Here is a 25,895-nt window from a genome sequence, read left to right on the forward strand (position 1 = left end):
TCTCTAACCCATATCTTCCCCATGTATGTTGTCTATTTCTATGTGATATCTTCCCCCTCTTCTCTCTTTCTAACTAAATTATATAATTAGTTTTAATGCACCAATCCAATATATTAGTATAATATATAGTATTTGCAAACACAATAATGAATGAACATGTTATTATTTTAGCCTAGACATATTGAAACTCATTTCTCTTATAATTTAAAACAATATATATTTAAACAGTTTAACTTTTCTTCCTATGAAATGTCATAGTATACTTTTTTCCATAGTTCTTCTAAAATATAAATTCATTTTATTTTTTCAATGCAAATTTTCAACAGTAAGCATACAAATGCTCAACTATGAAATCAACCACATCTAATGCAACAATTCTATATTTTTTAAATCATTTTTACATGAATGAAATTGCAAGAATAAAAAAGAATTATAAGGATGGAAATAAATCTAAGATGAATTATAATATTATTTTTATTAAATAGAAACTAAACTATATTATAGAAAAAATTCAAAAAATAAAGAAAATTTGAGATTGTAATAAGAAAAAATGAATTACTTTTGTTTAAAATATAAAATATGTAAATTTTAGTAAGTTTCTAAATTGAATTTGATTTTTTATAAGGTTTCTTGTTTCAATTTAAAACTTACTAAACTTTATCAAATTTTCTTTATTTTTTTTTTAATATGAATTATACAATATATTAAAAAATAGACCATTAAAATCTTGATTTGATAGAAATCAATAATACAAATGTATGTCAATTGATGCAAATTTAGATTTTATTGTTTATTTAAATTAAAATTTGGAAAAATCATGGCATAAATTCAATCCAAAGAGTGAAAGGCCTGTACAACCTCTTTACAAACTCCTATAGTAGCTTGGAAAAATTGAAAGGCCTATACAACCTCTTGCAATTGTGATCATCATCTACAACCTCAGATGGAGCCCATATTTCCTTCTCCTCAAGGAAGTTAATAAAAAGAGCCACTTATATTCAATCTTTCCATCCACTATGAACAACTTGATGCTCTGCACTCTAGTATCTGCCATTGCTCCATATCTGCAGTACACTCCATATTATTCTCTCCAATATAGTTAATCAAATCTCCATGTTCTATCAATTCAAATCATAAACGTTGTTAAGAGGCATTCAATATATCTTCAAATCATAAACATTGTTAAGAGGCATTCAATATACCTTGAGATAGTCACCAACAAAGACAAAAAAGGAATTCGAGAAGGCTTCACAATCAACCATTTCCCTTCATTTGATCTAATCTGGAGACCCTCTTGGTTGGCCTGGTAAAGGATTGCAAAGCAGCACAGATCTGTATGTGGAGGCAATGTTGCCCCGTCCAAAGATATTCTTCCCTCACATGAATAGTGGTTTATAGCCAGATTACCTATGTTTTTCTCAAATTCAGAATGGTAGAACTTCTCCACGTCCAAACCCAAGCTCGCAAGAATGATTTTTGGTCATCTTGGCAATTTCTAAAATGGCAGTAGCATACATTTCAATTGTCTGGTGGCTACAAAAAAAGGAATAACACAATTAATTTAACCCATTCTTTACATTGCATGCAACAACTCTTTCTTAAGCTTCTTCTGGTGTAGAAAATAATTGATGAGAAACAAACTCCACTTTTTGTAGCAAGATTTGTGGAATGCCATGGTTTATAAGGCAGAACATTCTCCATTCTTTGCAAGCTTCCTTACTCTTGCAACACTTTCATGATGGCCAAATGCTACAAATGTTTGCATGAATATAATCAAATGTTACTTATGTCTCTTCATTTCCACCCATCTCTTTATTTCTAAATGTGCTTGTAAAATCATGGCAGTTGCTTGTCAATTTTTAAAATTTTTTTGGATTGTTTACAATGAAGGATGCTCCCATTGTAGAAGCCTCTCGGCTTAAAAATCATGGTAGTTGCCTGTCAATTTTTTTTAAAATTCTGGATTGTTTACAACGAAGGATGCTCCCATTGTAGAAGCCTCTTGGCTTAATTAAATTTTAAAAATGTCTTGTCAACAGGCTTCCATTGAATGTTCTAATCAAGGGAAATGCATTGAAGAAAAGAGTGAAATGCATTTCTCTAGCTAGCAAAGAGTATTTTCAACTCTAAATTTTGATGGTAGATAATATAATGCAAACAAGAGGGTGTTTTGTATTGAGCATCCAATCAACCATTTGTGTAGACTTTTCCAAGGAAAGCAACCCTATTCATAGCTTATTCAAGATGGATTGGAGTATCCATTGTCTCCAAGACTCCATGTGTTAATTGCTTTGACCACTAAATGATGACTCAAGAGTCAATGCTAATCAATACAATTGTTTTATAGGGTGTTGGCTAATCTCCAAACAAAATGTACCAAAGAATAAAAAAATGAAACACAATTCTTTTTTAGATTAATGAAAATAGAGCCAAATTTTCTCAAAAAATTTGTTGATCACAAAATATACAGATCATGAAGATCAAATGTTGAAAATTTCATTGTGTTATTTTTTTTTTTTGAAATTTAGTCAATGATAAAATTTGTAGGGAGGATAGCCCTGTCTATTTTATAGGGAGGATAGTCGCGTCCATTTTATAGTCCCTCATTAATTGACAAAGGACGATGGATCTTAGTTCCTAATCTCTCTACAAAAATTTTCCATAAATGGGATGGCTTTTGTGGCATCTTACCACTTTATGATCTAGCTTTCCAAAAGGCTTCCATGTACAATTATGACTTTAAGTGGCAATGAATTTCAATTAAATAGGGTTAGGCAATTTGATTAAAAAAATTAAACAATTTATCAACCTTATATCAAAAAGATGTTAGAAGAGGATCTCTAGGAAATTGAATGTAATTTATGTATTATTTTTTTTTGAAAAAATATCTATTTCGTGATAAATTGAAATTTGATTACAGTGGTGCGCAAATTTTAGTAAAAAGATAAGAGCTAATGTAATCACAATCAAACAATAATTTTGTTTGTAAGATTCTAAGTATAAGTAGAAGACTTATATCTCAATGTGACACATGTTTTTGCAAGAAAAAGATTCTAAATAAATAATCAATTAAGATATTTTCACACAATATTTTTTAAATAAAAAATACTCTATGTCTGATACCTTAACTTGGTCAAAACTTAATATATTTTAATTTATTTTCTCATATTATGTAAAACATAGAATGTGATTCATGTTTTGGATTTGAAAATGATATACATTTGATTATTGGTGTTTTTCAATCAACCTATCAATAACGATTTAGACATAATTCAATTAGAAAATAAATAATAATTACTTATTTAACTCAAAACTTGTTAGAATTTACATCGATGAGAAGCTAAGAAACTACTTAAGATGTCATCTGTGTTTCATCAATTTTAGATTAAAAATGGTGTCAACTACAATGTTAAAGTGCAAAAACATAGGGGGATTCTAAAAACACATTTTTTTGGTTGACTTTCCAAGTTTGGCATTCTAAAGACAAACCTAAGGCATATTTGTGGTTTGGTGATTTTTATCAGAGATATCTAATATTGAATATAAGTCTAATATTAGATGTTGAAAAGATAGAATTGCAAAAGGCGCCAACCTAAATATATTTACATTTAGCACCAACTTTTTTTTAAGTATCCGATATCGTGTGTGTGTGTGTGTGTGTGTGTGTACCATCTTAAAAAGTGTACACTTTCTTTGTGAGACCTTTTATCTAACTTAGTGTGGTTTGGTACATTAGGATCTCTTATTGCACTTAATAACTTAAATCAAGCTCCTTTTTCTTTGTCAAGTCTCGCTCAAAACTCTAGGTTGACATTAATTTCTATGCATGGCTTCCCATTTTTTCCTCCAATTATGAAAATCATGTTTTAAATGAATCTTTTACCATTTTTTTTGCATATCTCATCATACTTCCTCTAATCTTGTAATATTTCCTAGATTAGGGAACTTTTTCTGAAAGTCAACACCTTGGGGTTAAGGTTGAAGTCAACCTCAACCCTACAGGAATTTTTGATTAGTTCCCAAGCCTGATGCAAAATATTATCATTTTCTCACCTTATGCAATCAATCCTTTCAATTTTGATCCTTAAATCAACATTAAAGGAGACCTTCTCACTTCATTTGGTAATACACAAGTTCTATAATAAATCCACACACAAGAAACAAAGTAAGTGCATTCAAGAGATCACAAGAAAGAAATTAAGGCATCCATTTCCATGCTTTAAGAATTCAAGACTTTCATTTTCCATCATGCATTTATTCTTCTAGATCAAGCTTCTTTCTTCCTTGGAGATAGTGGAGTTTGAATATTCAAGAGGAGCTCTAGTTTCATGGTCCTTCAAACATTCATCTTTGATACAATGTTGTGAACATCCACATACATGAGATTTTTCTTTAAATTATTTACTTTTGTTTTTTATGTTAAGTCAAGGCTATTGCATTAACATATTTCATCATTCATATTCAACATAATTGCATTCACATTTCATGATATTTTACACTATTACATCTATTTCTACTTAATGTTAGCATTCTTTCATTTATATCTATTTTATTATAAGGGTGACTCTTCAATTAGAGCTTGATTGAGGCAATCCCCTCCCCACCAAAAAAATTTCTTGTTCTCTTATGTGTCGATGCAAATTTATAGGTTTTCAAAATAGTGAATTTGAATATTAAAAATAGGGTTGTAGGTTTCTATCAAACTTTTTGAAGATCTTATATTCTTTTATGAGAAGATTGAGGTCAACCTTGACCTTAATCAAAGTTTCCCTTAATACAAGTTTCCCTTGACCCTAAGTTGACCTTGACCCTCTACACATCCTTTACTAATAGCTCCTTGACACTATAATTCTTAGAGACCAATTCTAGATTTGTACCTAGGTTGAGGTCGAAGTCAGCATGGACTAGTTGAGGTCGAAGTTAGCATGGAATCTCCATTTTGACCAAGACCTTCCATCACAACCCTTACCTAGAGCACTATATCCTTACAATTCATGGATCTTAGCTTCTTTATTCTAGGTCCATCTTTCTTTCAATTTTTGATGTAGTTTGATGGTCAATTTTTAGATCTGAGGTGACATCCCCTGCTAGCCCTCAAGGTGAGCATATTCCCCTCTTTGTCACTTCATACTTTTGGTCCTAAGTGATTAGATTACTAAGAGGGGGGTCAATTAGTGATATGAAAAGAAAACAACCTTTTCACCTTTCAAACCACTAATCGATAATCAACTTAGAGTATCAAAAAAATCCATCCAACACATAAAATCATTCACAAATTTGACATAGACACTTTTGCTATGAAAAAATCTAAATTGGATAAAAATTACACTGGGATTTAGTACCTGTAAAATAATTTTTACTCTTGTAAAGTATGCCCTATTAGGAACTTAACCCTATTAGGAGTTTACAAAGACACAACTAACTGCCACCTTGTTATGGGCTTTACCTTATCCATGTTAAGATCTTTACCTTGTTAGGAGAAACCTTGTCAAAAGACTTTAAAAATAGCTAATGTTTCATCATGTTAAAGGATTTATAATAAGGACCTATTAGTATCCAATTGATTAAGAGATTTCACTTATTGTTATTGTTAGGAAACAACAAAAAGATTGATCTACAAAATGACACTACCTCTACCTGAATAGACCCTCTTAAGCCCTCAAACTCTTCACAAATCACTTCTATTCTTCCTAGATGGAACACACTTTCCACTTCTTCACACACAAATTGGACCATGGTCAACAACATCAAACATGTCATTTGTTCACCTATATATATTGGTTTTTGTTGCTTCCATCAATTTAACCAAACCCTAAATGTATTACAATTGGGAAATTCAAATATCCCACTTAGATCCAACCATCATAACATTTTATCTTACATTAAAAATCACTCTACATGACCACACCAACTAATTCATATTATTATGAGTCAGAGGTCAAACACATTTTGACCTACCATGAGCTTCCTTTAGAATCTTCTCCATAAATACAATATTTACCATTGTGATGCTAGATCATCACCTCCACATGTACAACCATGTCACTATATTACAAGTAACTCACCCTAAGTCATTGAAACCATGTCACTTGTCATTATTTCTAGTTAACTAATCATCACTCAAGAACTCATTCTTTGTTAACATGGCTATCAAAGCTTTACTTGTCTTATTTCAAACTATCTCACCTATCACATTTCTATCTCGAGAATAATTTACTTTTCACGATAGCATGCTTCTATCATGACTAAATTAGCTTCAATGTCTAGTGAACATCATCTTGTTCATCATTATGTGATTTCTCTACTCTATTCACCATGGATTTGATAAACCAATCAAATTTCATATCATTTTTCACTTATTGTTCTTGTAGTTGCATTGTTACCTCACCAATCATCTTATTCTTCTCTTCACTAGCAATATCATACACCTTATTCTCTCTACAACATCAATTATACTTAGCAACATACTAAGAACACTAGGTCAATATTTGACATCAATGACAACACAATAAATGATCACCATGCAATCAAATCATCACTCTTCACATCATTATCATAAAATAAGTTATGCCAACAATCTCCCAATTTTTTATTGATGGGAACACATGTAATACTTTTCTTAACCTCATAGAAAAACTTATTCAATAATAATAACTAGAAAATATTTCCACTTTTGTCTTTTTCTTTACCTTAACTTGTTCAATCTCCTTATAGATTCCTCCCCCCTTCATTACACTTCCATGTACAACTCCATGCATATAGGTATTCTCCTTTGTCTACACTTATGAAGTCATTCTTCTTCATTCTCTTCTTTCTATTCTCTCTTCTCTTCTTATGAATTCATCTTTTCATTCTCCACCCTTACTCATCCCCCCCATTCGACAACAATTTCAAAGGTGTTAGTGCCTATCTATTATCTTATTTTCATTCTTTTCTTCTTCAGTATAATCTTTTCAATATGAAGCCCCCCCTCCCTTGCCCCCTTGCCTGCCCAAGGGAGTAGACTCTAAACATCAATTCAAATCATATCATAATTATTCTCGATAATGACACTCAAAATGATGTAATCTACATCTTCTTCTAGTTCAACACATGTGAGAGAATTACCCCTAACCTATCATCCAGACACTCAAACATATGCTTTGATAGCGACTTTGTGAATTTATTTCTTCTACTTGTTCCTTATTTGGCACATACTCCAACTTTACTTCATTTTCTTGAACCTATTCTCTAAGATAATGATACTTGATGCCTATATCTTGAGATGTGTAACTTTACTAATGAAGCTAGAATTGGTTAACTTCCCAAGATGACACTCTTTGCACATTACATTGTCTAGTTTCTCTAGATTAGGCAATTTTCTTACTATTTTCATCTTACTAACTTTGGCAAAGCTATTAGAGTTGACTTGACATAACCTTTTAAGCCACAACCAAAATCCTCAACCTTAGCAACTAGACAAGTTTTAATAGTAGAATTTAGTTAGAATAAGTTATCTCTTGTCTATTCATTAGTACTTGTCATATCTCCTTCCTAATGATCCTTCACATTCCTTTCTACAATTCCAATATGTGTCCTTCGGTATTTAGCTAATAAACACTCAACATAGTATATTTTAGTCCTTCAATAAAGTAGACATCTTCACAATGTGTTTTATCATTCAAAACAATCCTACATTTTCCTTTCACAACAAAGGGACTGTTGTAACCAAGATTTCTCAATCCTCCATCACAATCTTTTATTTTGATGAACTTTATTTATCATCAACCCTATGATGTGAACAAGCACTATCAATTATCTGCTTCTCATTATTTTTCATATTTGATATCAAATTCTTCTCACCACCTTCAATAGGATCTTCTTTAATTGAAACCAATAAAAAATCTTGTTTTTTCCATCAAACTACTCATTGGTAATTAATACCTTCTTTTGCAATGTAGTATGTCTTCTTTTTCTCAGATTTTTTTCCCTTATCTTCTTTCCTTTTTCAAGGCATTTGAAAGAGAGATGTCTAATCTTCTTGCAATTAAAGAATTTCAAAGGTACTTTACTTACTACTTCCTCTAGGAAACCTCCTAGAATGTAGCACCTCTAGTTCTTTGTGTTCTTCTTTAGTTAAAATAGAATCATAACCATAAATACATGAACTAATCGAACCATCTCTTCCTTTTCTTGCAAAATAAAGGTTCATAGATGCATTTAAAGTAGTTTCTATCTTATGCATATTATTATTAAATAATTTACTTAGCTCAAAAGTTTTTAACTTACCTAAAAATAGATCGAAAGAAATTGCACCAGTACCTACAAATCTAACCTTTTAAATAGATGAGACTCTAATAACATATTTGGGCAATACAGTTCTAAGGATTTTTCTTACCACATCATCTTCTACAAGTGTTTCACTGGCACCTTTAATAACTACAACAACATCATTGATCTTTTGGTTGTAAGGTTTAATGTTCTCATTCTCATCACATCATACTTTCCTTTCAAGATGACCAACTTTTCCTTTTGCACATGAGCATCACCACCATGGATTTTCTTTAGTTTCTCCCAGATATCATGGGTTGTGTGTAGGTCTTGGACATTAATGTATTTTGCATCTGATAGAGAGCTTACAATGGAATCCGTTGTAGTTGTGTGTTATTGTTGTATCTTCAACTGATCTACATTAAGGTTTCCTGAAAGAGTAATATATCTTGTGACCACATGATTCTAGTACTGCTCTCCCATATCTCTAAGGTAGATATTTATCCTTCCACAATATACTAGGTAGTTTCCTTTTGAGAGTTTAGTAGCCTTCTTGCTTATCATCTTGGATATTTACCTCAAGATGTTAATATTTCCCCACAATTGAGGATCTAAGCCCTAATACCAATTGTTTTTCCTAAGTGATTAGACTCTCGAGAGAGGAGTGAATCAATAAAGTGCCAAATAAACATATCCAACAAATTAAATCTTTCATGCATTTGAAACACATATTTTGGTTACACAAAAATTCAAATTAGATCAAAGCCCTAGTGAGGATTAGTAATCATAAATAATTTGTACTCTTCTAAAGTACACCATGTTACCTGAGCTTAACCATATTAAGAGTTTATAGAAACACGATTAAGTATCACCTTTTTAGGGGATTTACCTCTAGCCCTATTAAGAGATTTACCCTTTAGGATTAGCTTTGTTAGAGGACTTTAAACACTATTTAAAGTGCCACCTTGTTAAAGAATTTAAATAAGGACTTGTTAGGATTCACCAAATCATGGGATTTCACCTATCCTAACTATTAGGTAACAACATAAAGATTGATCTACAAAAGAGCACTACTTGTACTTGATCAAATCCACTTAATCTCTCTACATCTCTAGAAATTTTTTCTCTTCTTCCTAGATAGAACAAACTTTCCATTTCTTCACACATATACTGGACCATGATCAACAACATCAAACCTACCCATATATATATATGAATTTTTTTGTCACTTTCATCAACTTAACAAAACCATAGATGTATTACAATTAGGAAATCCAAATATCCCACTTAGATCGAACTGCCATAAGAGGTTATCTCACATTAAAAATCATTTTACATGACCGCACCAACTAATTCATAGTATTTTGTGTCATAGGTCAAACACATTTTGACCTATCATGAGCTTCCTCTAGAATCTTCTAAATAAATAGAATCTTGACCAGTGTGTTGTTAGATTAGTACCTCCACATGTGCATCTATGTTACTAGAATACAACCAACTCACCCCAAGTCATTGCAACCTTGTTATCCATCACTGATTCTAGTTAATAGATTGTCACTCAAGAACTCATTATTTGTTAACATGTTTGTCACTTCTTTAATTTTTTTGTTACAACTTCACTTGTCTCACTTAAAACTATCTCACCTATCACCTTTCCATTCTACTAGAAATGGTTTACCTATCATGATAATGAGTTGCAATTGCAATTTAATTAAATTCACCATCTAGTGAGCATCATATTTCTCATCATTTTTTAATTGCTCCACTCCATTCACCATGGATTTGATAAACCAATCAAATCACCTATTATTTGTCACTAATTGTTCTTGTAGCTACACTATTACCTCAATAATCATCTTATTGTTCTCTTCACTAGAAATGCCATACACCTTATTCTCTCTTCAAAAATCAATTATACTTGGAAACATACTAAGACCACTAGGTTGATAGTTGACATCAATAAAAATACAATAAATCGTCATCATGTAATGAAATCATCACCCTTAACATCATCATCACATTATTGGTTATGCCAACAATCTCATCACACGATCAGTTATTCCAACACATAAATTATTCTAATATATTATATCTCATTGCATTACACCTCCTTCTCTTAGGGAAAGGAGGAAAAAATCCCAAGGGGATTTTACATTGAGAAGATCTTGTATTGGTACTTTATTTTGTACTAATTGGATTTCCTTTGTGTTAGAAACTTGGTATTCCTTCTATATATGTGTGTGTCCTTTTTTACACATTATCAGATTTTTATGCTCACCTATCATAACAATTCAACTTTTGATTTTTGTTTTAGATCTCCTTTATTTGCATTTAAAATTAATTTGTATGCATTTTTATGATCATTACCTCGTAACATTTTATGCATCTAAAATCTCTCTTTTCATTTATATTTATTGCATTATTTCATTCAATAAAATTGCATTGTGAAAAATACAAAACAATTGCACCCTACATCTACTTCATTCTTAGATTGCATTGCATTTTGTCTAAAATACAAAAACACAAAAAAAATTCATGGTCATTAAATTTCATTTACAATGGACTATTTATCTTCATTTTCTTGTTCTATTTCAATTTTATTCAAGATTTTCCATTTCATTCATATGATGAAAATTTAGTTTTTTGTTTCATTAATTCCTATAATGTTCACCCTCTCAACATCACTCCCACCTATGGAAATATTTTAGCACAAGAAGAGTCCATTCCTTCAAATCATCCCCCTCCAAAGGGTGAGGTTTTAAAGAATGATGTTTATCCTTCTACTAAAATATTTATTTCTTTGATGATTGTCCTATTTGCGATGAAACCTTGGATAAGGACATGGATTATTCACTTCATCATGATCTACCTTTTCTTATAAACTTCATTGATATTCCTTCTATAGATGAGGCCTTGATGAGTTATATTTGTCATTCTCCTAAAAGTACCTTATAAATGGAGGCTCACATCCTTGAGGGTGTTTCATTTTCCCTTTCAAGATACATCTAAAATCAAATTAGATATTGTTAAAAAGGTGACCATGATGAAATTATTTTCACAAATCCAAACTTAGAACATAAATTTCTTAAGGACATTGACTCTGTTCAATCTTCCTTTATTTATCTCACTTTTTAACCAACTCTTCAAGATGGATGGGGAACTTTGGATTTCCTACCAACATTCTATATCATGACCAAGATCATTGAATGGATCTCATTAAATCCCCTTCTACCTAAAGCATATTATTATATGTCCAATCTTCCAAATAAACATCTATGTTTGCAACCCTCTAAACAACACAATTCTTCCATTTATATGTTTTTATCAAATTCATAGCGATAAGTATGAGAATCAAGGATACCTAATTCCATCGATAAGGAGATATCCTTTAACAATAATGTATATCACAATCTTAGCTAAGAGTGTGGACTCTTATAATCTAAGAGAATAGATAATCATGAAGGGATATTTGTTTTTGTTTTTGTTGTTAGGATTTGATTCTTGATGGGTGTAAGTGGCCCTTGTCCATCTCTGAGATGCACATTTACATACACTTATGTCCAAAGATAATGATCCATTTTCCATCCATAAAGACCACAAAAATATGTGATTTATATGGTATCATACAAATCAATCCATAAGGTGTACAAGAAAACATTTCTTCATGGATAATAGAGACCAATCCATTTATGTGGAGCACACATATCCATACATTTTAAGCACATCTAAGGTGAAATTTTTTTAGAGGATTAACTTCTAGGAATACAAACCTACTAGACTATTTAATCCTATATTTTTGTGATTCATAGTAAGATACACAAATCTTACTAGGTGAGGAAATTACATGATAAATGGTACTCCCCTTATTAATATGAACATGAATAATATAATAGAGAAATAACAATAATTTTCAACAAAAAAATAGGCTTCTTATTATTAAATAGAATTACAATTATTAGAAATAGAAGTGAAAATCCACATGGGCATTTCCTTACAATATATTGTATTCTAGAGCTACCATATCTATTGGATAACTAAGAGGGCGGGGCACAGGGTGCGAGGTGGATCAACTATCTTAAATCCTTGAAGACAATTTTTACCATTTTAAACTTATCAACAAGTAACTCAGTAAAACATTCAACTGACTAACAAAAATCTACAACTTAATACATATAAACACATGAAATAACATGCAACACATCCAATCAAAAAATTAACACCAGTATTTAATGTGGAAACCCAATTTGGATAAAAACTACCATGGGAATTGTCATCCAAAAATAAATTCACTCTTCTAAAGAGAGTTTAGTCAAGAGCTAACCTAGTTAAAGGTTACAAACAAATTTATTAAATGTGACCCATTTAGGATGACACCTTATAAATGATTTACAAATAGAGTTGTTAGATCTACTTGGTCAAGAGATTTTATGCTACAATGGTTAGAAAGTAATAGTGCAAAGATCTATGAATATAATAACTACATTTTCCTATTTAGATTTCCAATTCACTCAATCCTCTTCCTAAAACTCTTTTTTACTTGGTTGATGAACACACTTTCCTTCACTTGATTTGAATTTTTCTTTGTTCGATATACCCTTTTGTTCTTGTTTGGCTATTAGAAAAATCCTTATTCTTATTCATCTCTTATATAGAAGATTTTTTCCACTTAATCACATTCATTAGGGTTTCCTTGAATTCGTCTCATCCATTCAATCACATCCCAACTTTAATTCCTTGAATCTACCACTAGGTAAAATGTTTTATGCACCATGTCGATTGTAATTTGCCTTGGAATTTGAACATTTCTTGGACCAAGAACCTTTCCTTGAATCTCTTCCATTTGATCTTACCTAACCAATTTCATTTGTATATTTCAAGAAACAACTTCTTGTCTTCCTTTTAATCTTCAATATTAATCCAGATACTAACTAGAGGTTGTCCCATAGTTGATTTTTACAAAACTATTCTTCTTTACCGAGTTGAGTTCTTCCTTTTCCAAATAATTGCATCTTCTTAGCATTTTTCACTTGGTTGACACTATTTTCTTGATAACACTTGCAAAATTTGTTCTCAAAATTATGCTTAATACACTTTCATTGAAAAATAACCTTTGCTTATCAACCAACATTTCCAATTCATTAGGACACACTAATTCCTTGCCTTTTCACTTCATAACTTTCTTCTTTTACTATCAACCAATGTAACATCCTTGTGTACCTTCTTAACACTTCATCAAATCATGCAAAAAAATCAAACCAATATTACCTTGTCAAAGACTAATTCATCAATTTCTCATTGAAGCTCAACACTTAGCATCACATCTTTATTTCACCTTCTATCTGTACTCAACCATTTCTTTTCTCAAAATGACATCATTCAAATGATTTAGGCACTTACATAAATTAGTATCCAACTTAGTAAGTCAATAAGCTTGACAGCAATGAAAAAATAACAACTGATCCAAGTATCCTATATTTGTTTCAATGCTCAGTTTGTTAACCTTATTCATCATGAACATCATCTTGGGTATTAATATCAATTGTAGAAACAATTCTCCCCCTTTGGCATTGATGGCAACACATCTGAAATATATCATCCAATACCAATATTAGTAAGCTTTAGAAACTATATTCTTCCTTGGAGATACATCATATTTATTGGTTTAGTCTTCGCCTTTGATTATGTTTCTCCTTCTTCATTCTTTTATCTTCACTTTGTTTTTCTCTTAATTGTAATTTTGGGTCATCCCAAATACTAGTTCTATCTATTATTCATTCTCTTCCCCTTTCTTTGCTTTGCTTCCCCCTTTTAGTATTCATTTCCCATCTTTTATGCTCTTTTCCTTGACTATTTCTATCCCCATTTGAGTAATTCTACCCCCCATTGACAACAATGCCAAAGGTATCTCCAAAAGTATCTCAAAACTAAAAATAATTCTTTTTATAGCTATACCTTGTACCTTTCTTATACCAATCACTTCAATTTCCTTATAGATCTTACCTTCTTCACTATTAGAAATTTTTATAATAATTGAGAGGGGGGGGGGAGTGAATTAGTTACTTAAGGTCAATATGTACCACTTGAACAATTAAACAATAAACAATTCATTGTTCAGCTTATCGTGTCATTGCTCAGTCTATACTATAAAACTATTATAAACATAACTTGCATTACATAATGAAAACATTATCAAATGTAAACACACACAAATCATTCATCACCATTTTGACAATAGGATTTTACGTAGAAATCCAATTTGGGAAAAACCCCCACAACATGTCACTCTTTTTCACTCTTTCAAAGTGAGCTCTATTAGGAGCCAACCCTATTAAAGGTCACAAAACACATTATTAAATGTGATCTGGTCAGATCTTTGTTTGGTCCTTGTGTTGACTAGGTGATAAGTTCTTCACTTTCATCTCTGCTCTTGATTCGCTTGGAGACTCTTCAAGCAATCAGCCCACTCTTCTCATTAACACTTAAGCCTTATGCTTAGATTCACTTATCAACATCAACATAATCTCTGCAAGCTTTCTCACACTCATGCATTTCTAATCAACCTTTCTCTATATGTCTCTCTTCACATACAAGCTTTGCATGTACACACTCAAATGCATTGTTACGCACGTGCATTGTCTGACACTGATTGTTCAGCTCTATATCTCTTTAAATAGGCAATTCATGCTTTACCATTTTCTATATCCATTGTAGATCTTAGGGGTTATGATCAGGTTCAACTCGATTCACTGTATCTATCCATATTCTTGATCTTCTTCTCAAAACTTCTCTAGAATTTGTCTATTAGGTCTTTACCTAATCCTTGCCTTGAATTTAATGATCCAACTCATCAATCTTATCTTCAATGTGATTTACATCTCCCAATAAATCTGTTGGAATTATTTAGAATAATTGAGAGGGGGTGAATTAATTATCCAAGGTCTAGATGTACAAATAAAATTTTTCATAGCTTAATGAACCCGTATCCATAAAAAATATTCATGCATGTATTTCTTAGATCATACAATACATAAACTTGTAGATTATTATCCTAGGTCGAAACAACTTTGTGGAAATGTAAATATTAAACATAATAAATTCAATAAAACATTTTACATAAGGATTCTATGTGGAAACCCAATTTGGGAAAAAGAACCAATAACATGCTACTAATTCTCACTCTTCTGTAGTGATGTCCTATGAAAGGCCAACCCTGTTAAAGGTTACAATACACACTATTAAATGTGTCCTAGTTAGAGGATTTCAATCATCATGTTAGGAGTGAGCCTTTTTAGAGGACTTTAGATCGTTCACTTGGAATGTCACCCGGTTAAAGGATTTACAAATGAATATTAGGTCAAACTTAATCCAAAGGATTTACCCTAGACTAATACAATGATTAGAAAGTAGCAGTAAGACTTGATCTGATAACAAATTATAACTCACTTGTAGATTACAGATCTTTGTTTCAGTCCTCCATTCTACTTGGCTTTCACACACTTCATGTCTAATAGCTTGTTCACCCTTCAAGAATCCATACTCTTAAGCCTTTTTGCTTTACATGAAAATAGTAGTCTCTTCTTCTTGGCCGCTAAATGAAGCAATACACTAGACTCCTTGGCTTCCTTAGGTTCTCGCATATGACAACCTTTTCTTTTGACCAACTCTCTCTATAAATATAAAATTAAGATTTTTTTTTGTTCAATTTCTATCATTCATTTTAGGGTTAGGTATGATTAGGTAGGATTTAATGAATCTACCCACTTTTCCATTTGGTTCATCTAGAAACATCTCCCTTGAATCCTCTTTGAATTCACCTCAAAATGGTTTCCCTTGAATTTTGTACCACCAACTCATCATAGCTATCTTCCGCACGCTTCACAAAATTCAAGAAAACAAAATAATTGAATCAAATTCATCAAATCGATGATTTAACATGAATACTGGCACTCAACATCAACATGTTGTAACTTGGCTTCCATACTACTCTTCCACTTGTCATCCACTTGATAACTTGACAAACACTAAAGTTGCATCAACTAAACTTTACTTGGCTTACACTATATCACTTGGCATACACTAAACTTTCACTTTGCTCAACTCTAATTGATTTTTTGCTTGGCTTGCACTAACTTTTCTCGGCACCTATTGTCCACTCAATCAACCTTGGCAAATTCAATTATTCTTACTTGTTCTTCTGGACTTAGTCAATGTATCCAACCTTTGCAAATTGAAGTAGATAATCAATACACTATGACATCACTATCTTAACTGATCTTTGTACTCCTTTTTCTTACCATAACTCAACCTTTCCTCTAGGTGCTTTTGTTATCTCATTTGATCAAAACCTCCCCATAAATCAAACAAATCATGGTACTCAAATCAACCAAGTAGTTATCTTACCAGTAAGTAGAAGGTTTGACATTAGTGACAAAATAATGATTGAAATAGATTCTCATACTTAAGACAATCTATTTTCAAAAAAATCAACAGAGTTGGCTTGATCTCATGATTTCCTTGAATTCACTCTTACACTATTAATCAATAATCTCTAAATTCTAGGACTTAGTCATCACTAAAATACTCAATCACTGTAAAGCTTTCTAGCTTGACATCAACTGTCTTGTTTAGTCAATGTTAATGCTTGGTCACCACTAGATTTTCTTGGCACTAAGTGTAGCTTGGTTGACAGTAATATTACTCAGCACTATAGACACCTAAAAACCTTTAGAAAATAAAATATTTTTATTTTCTGAAAAATTCCTGATGACATCATCATTTATTAATTAATTAATTTATTTTTATGCCATTAAATCCCTTTATCTTAATTAAAAATATTTAATTAAGGAATCCCTCCCAAAAATGTTTAAATCTTATTTAAACATTATTTCCTTATTTATTAATTATTTAATTAATAAATTGACCAAAAAACCCAAAATAAATAAAAAAATTTTTTTTTGCCCAAAACTTGGCCAATTTCCTTAAGACCACTAACCTCTTCCAAAATCTTCTAATCCTTCTTTAATTTTGATTAAAGGCTAATCCCATCATTTCCTACCCCTAATCCCAACTCAAAATATTTAATTAAGATTAAATATTAATCCTCATGTTTATTAAAAAAGTTTTAATAAATATCTCCTCAACCCAAACCCTTGAAATAAATAAAACTTCATTTATTTCCTAAAAATCTAATTTATCCTCATCCTAAGAAGTTCTAGACTATTCTAGAAAGTCTTCATCCTCATCCTAGGAAGTTCTAGACTATTCTAGAAAGTCTTTATCCTCATCCAAAATCTAGACTCTTCTAGAAGATGTCTTTAAACCTAATCCTAATCCCCTCCTAACCTTGTCACATTCCCTAAACATGGGTTAAAACTTACTAACCCAAGCCAAAGTTAGCAAATATCTCCTCCTTCACCCACCCTCATTAAATGCCATCCACTTGCCTATCCCTAAGCTAATCCTAAACCATCCTAATCCATCCTTTAATCATTTGCACAAGCCTAAGCAAGCTTAAAACCTTCCTAATCAAGCCCAAGTCAAAATTCCTCTCATCTCCTTCAAAATATCCCAACCATCAAACTTTATGAAGCCCACTAGGTCATAAATGACTCTTTCAAGCCCTTTTATTGCTCTTACAAGCCATTATGTGAGTCTTTATGAAGATTTTATCCCTTGAGCCTCCTTTGTTGACTCATCCTTCCCCTTTTCTTCATCCTCTAACCATATGACATGTGTCACTCCTTGATTGGCTGTAAGGAAGCACAATCCATGTGCTCTCCTCTCATGCAATCTGAGCCCTCCATGAGCTTTTTCCCATCCTTGCATCTTAGCCCTCAATACCTCAAGCCTCTTGCCTATAAATTGGATCCTTCCCCTTTGCAAAACAACACAATCCATGAAGTAAAGTCATAATGCCATTTTAAGAAGCCATTTTACATCAAAACCATACACTCACACCCAAATTCCAACTCCATTTGAAGCCTTTTTTGAAGCATAGAGCTTGAGCATACATCCTATCTATTTAGACAAAGCTACTCAACAAGAGAGCTTCTCATTGAGAGAGCCCATTAATGGCTCATGTTCTCAATTGAGAGCTCATCTTAGTCTATCTTGATGTTTATGATTTTTTTTTAGTTTGTAGAAGCTTTATTTAAATTTGGTTTCTATTAGCATACTAACATTGCTCATATACATGCACTAACTGTATTTTATACTTTTGATTAGCTTGGCTTAGCTTCCTTGGCATAAAAAATCACTTTGTTTTATCAAAGTCTATCTAATCAGATATCCATTGTAACTTCCTTTTCATAACTCAACCTTTCCTCTAGGTGTTATTATTATGAGGAACCTCTCAAATCTTCTTCATTAATCAAATAGATATGACATTTAGATTAGGTAGCAATATATCTGATCAATAGATTTGACATCAATGACAAAACAACAATTGATCAAATTGTAAGTTTCCAACAATCTCCCTCTTTGGCATTGATGGCAACATCTCAAACATCTTGATAGCTCCTTTTGAGCATGGAAAATTTCTGCATTATATGGTGGAATTTTAAAATTTGTTTTGGTAGGGTTGGGATCATCTTTTCATCTTTTCATCTTTAGAAAACCCTAGGTCTTACCTTTTTAAATCTTATTCTGGCGCGAAAAGCTTAACAACAACTGAATATTCTTTCCTACCTACGAGAGGTCATTGTTAAGCCTTTTAAAAAAAAAACTTATCCCATTGTTGGATCTTTTTTGGATCTATGGTTGTCACTTACTCGCTATAACAAGATGCTCGGAGATTACACATAGCGAGGTAGCGACCATCAGAGAATTATGTCCCGATGCTAAAAAGTGAAGTCTGGCGTTGGAAAAAGGTGCAAAAATGGTTATGTGCTAGCTCCCAAGATTTTTAATTTCAGAAAGGACACACATGGAAAAAATTGCAAATGGTGTCACCAAAATTGAAGTTTCTCCAGCCACTCGCTAAGTCATTATCAGGAAATTTGTGTTTCTCGCCATTTGCGACATAGCGCCTTGACAAAAAGTAATACTGTGGCAACTTTTTCAGAAGATGGGTCCCAGGCAATGCTCCATCAGATATCAGTTATAAATTGGCATAGGATGGCATTTAGTGGGATACACGTATACACTAGGAAAAGTGACAACACTAGAGGTCACTATATCGCTATCGAGAAACTTGTGCTTCTTGCTGTTAGTGACATAGTGCCCAGCTGATAAATAAACACATGATGGGACCTCAAACAACGTGGAAAGGTGACTAGGATGAAAGTAAGGTTTTGGTTTCTTTCCAGCAGTGCATATTTTTTTGCATCATTAGTGCCTCAAACCCATGCCCATTCATAAAGCATATGAGGGATCCCAATCATCAAATTGATCTCAGATCAATGGCTATCACCATCTCGCTATAGTGAGTTGCATGAAGGTTATGAATAGTGACATAGTGAAAATTTTTTAACATTTTTTGAGGTAATAATTGTAAAGAGAACATGGGTTTTCCATAAAATACCCTGCTATTTTCTTGTTCTTGATCCATATTTATCATTTGGTGCCCTTTGTGGGAAATCATCTTCATGGGTTAGAAACCCACCAAGGAGAAGATGAATGTTGAATTTCCACAAGCTTCTATTGAGAAAGTTATAAGCTTGAAGTAGATATAACTTATAAATGATCATTGTATGAGCAACATGAATCTCCATCAGACTAGGCACTAGCTTACCTAAATGATCACTTTGACAAAATGGGGAACCACTAGGCTATGAAATGTGGAGAAGGGGAAAATGAAAAATATGATGGAGACTTGATTCACCTAAGAAAGCTTAGACCTAAACTCAAACACAACTAGGAACTCACTATAGCACAAGTTTTCACTTTTACTAATCGATTAGAGGATGAAAAGTGGGGCAACATACCAATTGTACACTATACAATGTACATAATAGTTAATATCAAAGACACTTTTTATTCTCCCACTTCTACAATTTATAGATTTTCCTTTTGTGTAGACCATAAGGTTTTATTTTCATTGTTCAATCTTCCATCTCTGCACAAACTACTAGAGACTCTACAAAAACATTGTAGCATCATTAATTAGAAAAGTGTTACAAACTTATGATTTTCAAGTTGCAATGCAGTCCCAATCTTCTAAGATAACTCACAAAATATAGTTATCAATTTGAGCTTCAACTTTATGGGTAAGATCTCGAAAACATTTTTCTTACCATATTTTTTAAATTACTACTGTAAGTGTAGTATTAAATGTAGAATTTAGGGTTTAATTTTGAATTTATCATGCATTGTAAGCCTAAATTGTTTACATTCTATCAGCTAGGTAACTTGCCAAGTAAAATATTATAATTACAATTTAGGGTTTAAATGTTGATCGTTCCTGTAAATTGCAATTTGTGGTTGTGTATAGTTATGTAAATTTTTTAATGATGATGAATACATACAAAAGGAGTAACACTAGAACTCGCAATGGAAGTGCAACCCAAAGTAAAGTACAAGGGACATGGAAACCAATTTTTGCCTTGCACAAACTAGTTAAAATGCTACATTTTATTGATGAATACCATGATAGTGAGCCTATTATCTATGGAAGGAGTATGAAGGCAATTAGAAATGAAATTCAAAATAAGTGGAATGATCCACAAAAGGAGTCAAAATACATTAAAAACAACCAAATGTTAGGGTCCATTGTAAATAAATTTACAACATGGACCACATTAAAAACCCACTTGGGGTATCCTCTAGTATTCCCTTGTCCAAAATTTGTAATAATTTATGTTGAAAACCATGACGAAAAAATTAAGGCAATTGTCAATCAAAATACATAGGAGGTAATTTTTTTGATAACATAGTGTGAATTATGTAGTTTATTGGACCTACAATATGAAGCACAAAACTCAACTCACATTAACCTGGAAAAACTAGCAGAAATAAATGAGAACTTACGAACATATAGAAAAAATTCATATATCAAAGGAATAGTAGATGAATTCAACTTGCCTCATGATCATAAATTGTCTTCCAAATTGGATTTTTTTTGCAATGGGTTTAGGATACTATATCCCTGATATCAATGCAGTGTTTGGGTTTGGAAAGTAACAAGAAAGTGGGTGCCATCATTTTGGAAATGATTTTCAATATTCATGGTCTAAAATAACTAGTAAGATATAATTTTATTGAGCACATTGTTCATCACATGTAAGAATAATTTTCAATGATTAAAAGATGTTCACAAAAGATCACATTTAGATACATGACCTACTTGTGCTATCTTCTATTATCAAAACATCATCAAATATTTGAAACAATAGAGCTTCAACTTGATTTTGGTAAACAAATATTTGAACGGACACTGGTGATTAGGATGAGTAATCCCCAAGGGGGCTATAAATACTTTGTAGACTTTTTTTTGGCACCCCTTTATAATTAAATTATAGGCACTTCAATCCCTAGATTATCTATGTCTTGCAAACAATTCATTCAACTAGGAAGTCAAATTCAATTGGTTGATTTGTACTTTATCGAAGAGTACATTGTATTAAGGTTTTACAATTTAGTGGTAGAACTCTAAAAACTTCCAATACATGTGATAGAGAGAGTATTTTCATTGGAATTTGTATGGAAAATGGAAAGCACAAATGTACTCTTTCATGGTCAATAAAAGAAAACCATATTTCCTTCCTTGTCTATCACATGTAGAGGGTACACATTTAAGAGAAGAGAACTGAAAGTGGCACATAAATTTTTTACAATTTTTAAATTTGATGTTGTTAGGCACTTGAAGTATGATACATTGAACATAATTGGTACAAAGCTTGTATAGAATGGTAACTTGATAAGAAAACATTAGCATGAGAATATGCCATTCATTGAATTTTTTTAAAACATGGACTCCTGGGAAGTGGTCAAAATAGAGATGGAGAAATGTGCTAGTGAAAATAATATTTGAATAGAGGAATTGTCAGCAAAAATTAAGGAATTTTAGAGATAGAAAGAAAAATTGAAGCATGTGATATCCTACAATTTCTACCATAAAGTGAATCATCCAAGTAAAATATATCTTCCAAATGCCATAAATAAAGACCATGTAGATGCACATTGGTGTCGATAAACAATTAATTTTTTTTGGGAAATGAGGAAGAATCTCGGTGACCCTAAGACCTCTGCATATCTTGAAGACTTTCCTAAGGATGAAACATTTAGAAAATTATGGGATATTGAGCATCCAAATATAGTAGAAGAACAATATGATTCTAAGGATGAAGATAAATATGAGTGTGAGGTTTCTTGGGAGTCTACATCCACTTCTATAGGCACTGTCACTAGTTCCACTAAATCCACTCCTCAAACTACTACTACAAGTACATTAGCTTCAACTGGAAAATATATTGTACTCAATGATCTACAAGGGAGAACTATGACATAGGGGCAAGATAATAGAAAAAAATGGGGTATCCAAGTGATGGTGGGCTAGGACCAATAGGTCAAGGACCTTGGTATCCACTCAGCATATCAGAGCCACAAAAACCTAGTCACAAACTAATCACTGGAGATGAGTCAAATGAAACATCAGGTTCACAAAAAAAAATTGGACCCATTGTAACAAATACATCATTCCTCTCAACTCAATTTCCACATGGATCTATTAGAAATTCAAAAAGGAAATCACAAATGTAGTTTGACAAGAATATTATAGCTACTAAAAGTGCAAAGAAGAAAAATGTTATGCATAATAACATTGATACAATGCATGTACAAAAATCTCAATGCAATCCACAAACTCCACTTGTTAGTGGCAGTGGAGTAGGATTAGAAAGGGATGAGGTCATTGGTAATCCTCATAGTGCACTTATTACAATGATTAGAATTGAACTGGTATATTATATTAAATCATATATCTTAATTAATTCTAATGACTTTTCAATTTGGAATTGTCCATTCAATTTCTAATGAAGATGTAGATAAAGAAACATTTCAACTTCCATGAAGATGTATAAAGAGGCTTAAGTCAAATTTAACAATAGAGAAGGATATGGACATACATATCATTTGTTGAGATTTCTAATTTGTATCAGATCTTGTCTATGGAGTTTATGGTCATACATCTCATCCATGGTATTTTCCACTTCTATGGAGCTCATGGGCATACATCTCATCTATGATATTGTCCAACATTTATGAGCTTGGACACACAACTCCTCCATGAGTTTGTCCAAATTTGATTGATTTGCAGACATACATCTCACATTTGAGTGTCATGCTCAAAATTTACAAGGCAAAAAAACACAACTAAATTTTATTATTATTATTTTTTAAAATTTTGTATATATTTATATATTTATATATTTTTCTTTAAAGGTATACTTAAGGATATCACTTACTGACTTTTACTCGAAAAAACCAAGTTATCGAATAGTTATGTATTCATGTCATGAGCCCTAATTGGCGTGAATAATACAAATATATATTCAATAAATGCATACACTTTATTTAATAACTTATTATTATTATTGATAAGTATGATATTAAACATTAAATCATAATAAATATAATATTTATATAGTATAATTTATTATCATACTATAATAGTGCATGATATATTAATATGAGAGTTAAATGTTATATTAGGCAATAAAATATAAAATTTAGATTAATAATACATAAACTAATGTATTATATGTAATGGTATTAATATTAATATAAGAAATATAATTGATATATTATTAATACAATATATGTTATAATGTAATCATTAATGTAATTATAATATCAATATTATATAATTATATAATAAATGAAAAGATACAACTCTTACAATAAAAACTATATATATAGAATTCCTATGTTGAGAGATGATATACAAAAAATATGAAGAAAAATAAGAAAGAAATAATGGGAACAATAGGAAATCAAATCAGGGAGAAGAATTAGAAATTAGATGCCAAGTCGGGTTTAAAAATCTAATGTCCATTAGGGACATTACAATTCAAGATTTATTAGCTCAGGGTAATTGAATTACAATTATGTTCAATAGGTGATACATACTTCAATCATTCTAGATGTATATGATAGTCGAAGTTACAATCTTCATCACCAAAACAATGTATATCGTTAATAATGTTTAACTATTAAATGTCCAAACTTAAGCATCTTGACAATTGTAGTAAACAATAATTAGCTAAATAAACCCTTACTCTACTAGTCTCTATTTGGTTAATTTATGTATACTCATTTCTAATAGCAATTAGATCATTAACAAGCTTCTTGTTAGAAATGTCTAACATCCATTTCTACTATCACTATCATACCCACTTACCAATTTACTTACCTTACTTATTTGAACAACTAATTATAATATATTTCCCCTTACTTAATAATCCCTATATACTTTAATAATGTATATAATATACTTACCATTCAATATTTAATTAGTAAGTATCCCTTCTAGTCATTCCTAGCAACTAATCTCCAACTATCAACTTATCAACTTTCTAATATGTTTTTGAGTTCCTTGCAACATTCTATGCTAATCAAAACCATATAGATGAGATAATAGATAAACTACTAACATAGAATATTTTATTGAAAGCCTAAAGGTGATCTTAAGATAAAGTGATCATCCCGATGCGTACTCAAATAATAAGAGGAACAATATTGAATCTATATGGATTAGTATCATCATAGGATTCCTTTTATTCTAATAATGTTAGGATTTGTATATGGAGCACATGTTATATATTCTTGTAATGGATGATATAAAAAAATATGAATCCTCAATAACATCTAAACCTCTATGTATATATATATACCATATTATACATTACCTATAATATACTAAGTTCATTGATTGTATATTATGAAGTAAAATAATTATAAAATAGTATACATCATACATATATAATAAATCTCAACACAGCTTAGATACTTTAACTATAAATAGTAATAAAATTATTAATTATAGAATTTATAACAAATTCCCAAAACTCTAATATTACTTATGAATTAACCTTCATTACATAACTATCAACTAATTAATTTCTATTACTTTTATTTTATTATCCTCTAAATAACTTTATTTCCTATAATCTAATTAATCACTAACTACTAATCAACCCACACTCTTACCAACTAAATAATACCTTTTTACTTACTAAATTCCACTTTAGTGAAACCCAACAGTCTAACCCTACTACTCTAGAACTCTAATTGACCCTAAAAATAATTCTATTCACTAACCACTAACTATCAAACCCAAATCCCTTTTATCCATCAAACTAATATACTTCCCACATGGCGATCTCCACTCAACATACCCAACCTTCCTAATTTTCTACTCCACACACCATATGCATAATTTTTTACACTCCAATTTGACCTACCCACATGTCTTACCCAAGCACCATTCCAAGTGCTTCCCAAGAAATCACATGACCCAACATCCTAAATATTTATGATCCATCATTCTCCCATGAGAGACCTATACCAAGGGTGGCATGTATGAATGGAGGGGTTTCTAGTGGAAGTGGGTAGTTGAGGTGGTGTGTTGACTAGGAGGGGCATACTCATGGCAAAGTACACCCTTCTTGGGAGAGGCGCATGATATGGAAGTAGACATGTTTAAAATT

The 25,895-nt window shown here is 31.5% G+C and overlaps 1 pseudogene; it reads right to left on the reverse strand.

Annotated features, from left to right (window-relative positions):
• Window positions 1-25,895, reverse strand: part of LOC149533125 (C4-beta,C20-epoxidase-like) — a 138,196-nt pseudogene that overhangs the window by 21,117 nt on the left and 91,184 nt on the right.

The sequence above is a fragment of the Cupressus sempervirens genome, chromosome 10 (assembly GCF_028749045.1).
Source record: "Cupressus sempervirens isolate cs-2001-9-10 chromosome 10, ASM2874904v1, whole genome shotgun sequence".
In the NCBI taxonomy this organism is placed as follows: Eukaryota; Viridiplantae; Streptophyta; class Pinopsida; order Cupressales; family Cupressaceae; genus Cupressus; species Cupressus sempervirens.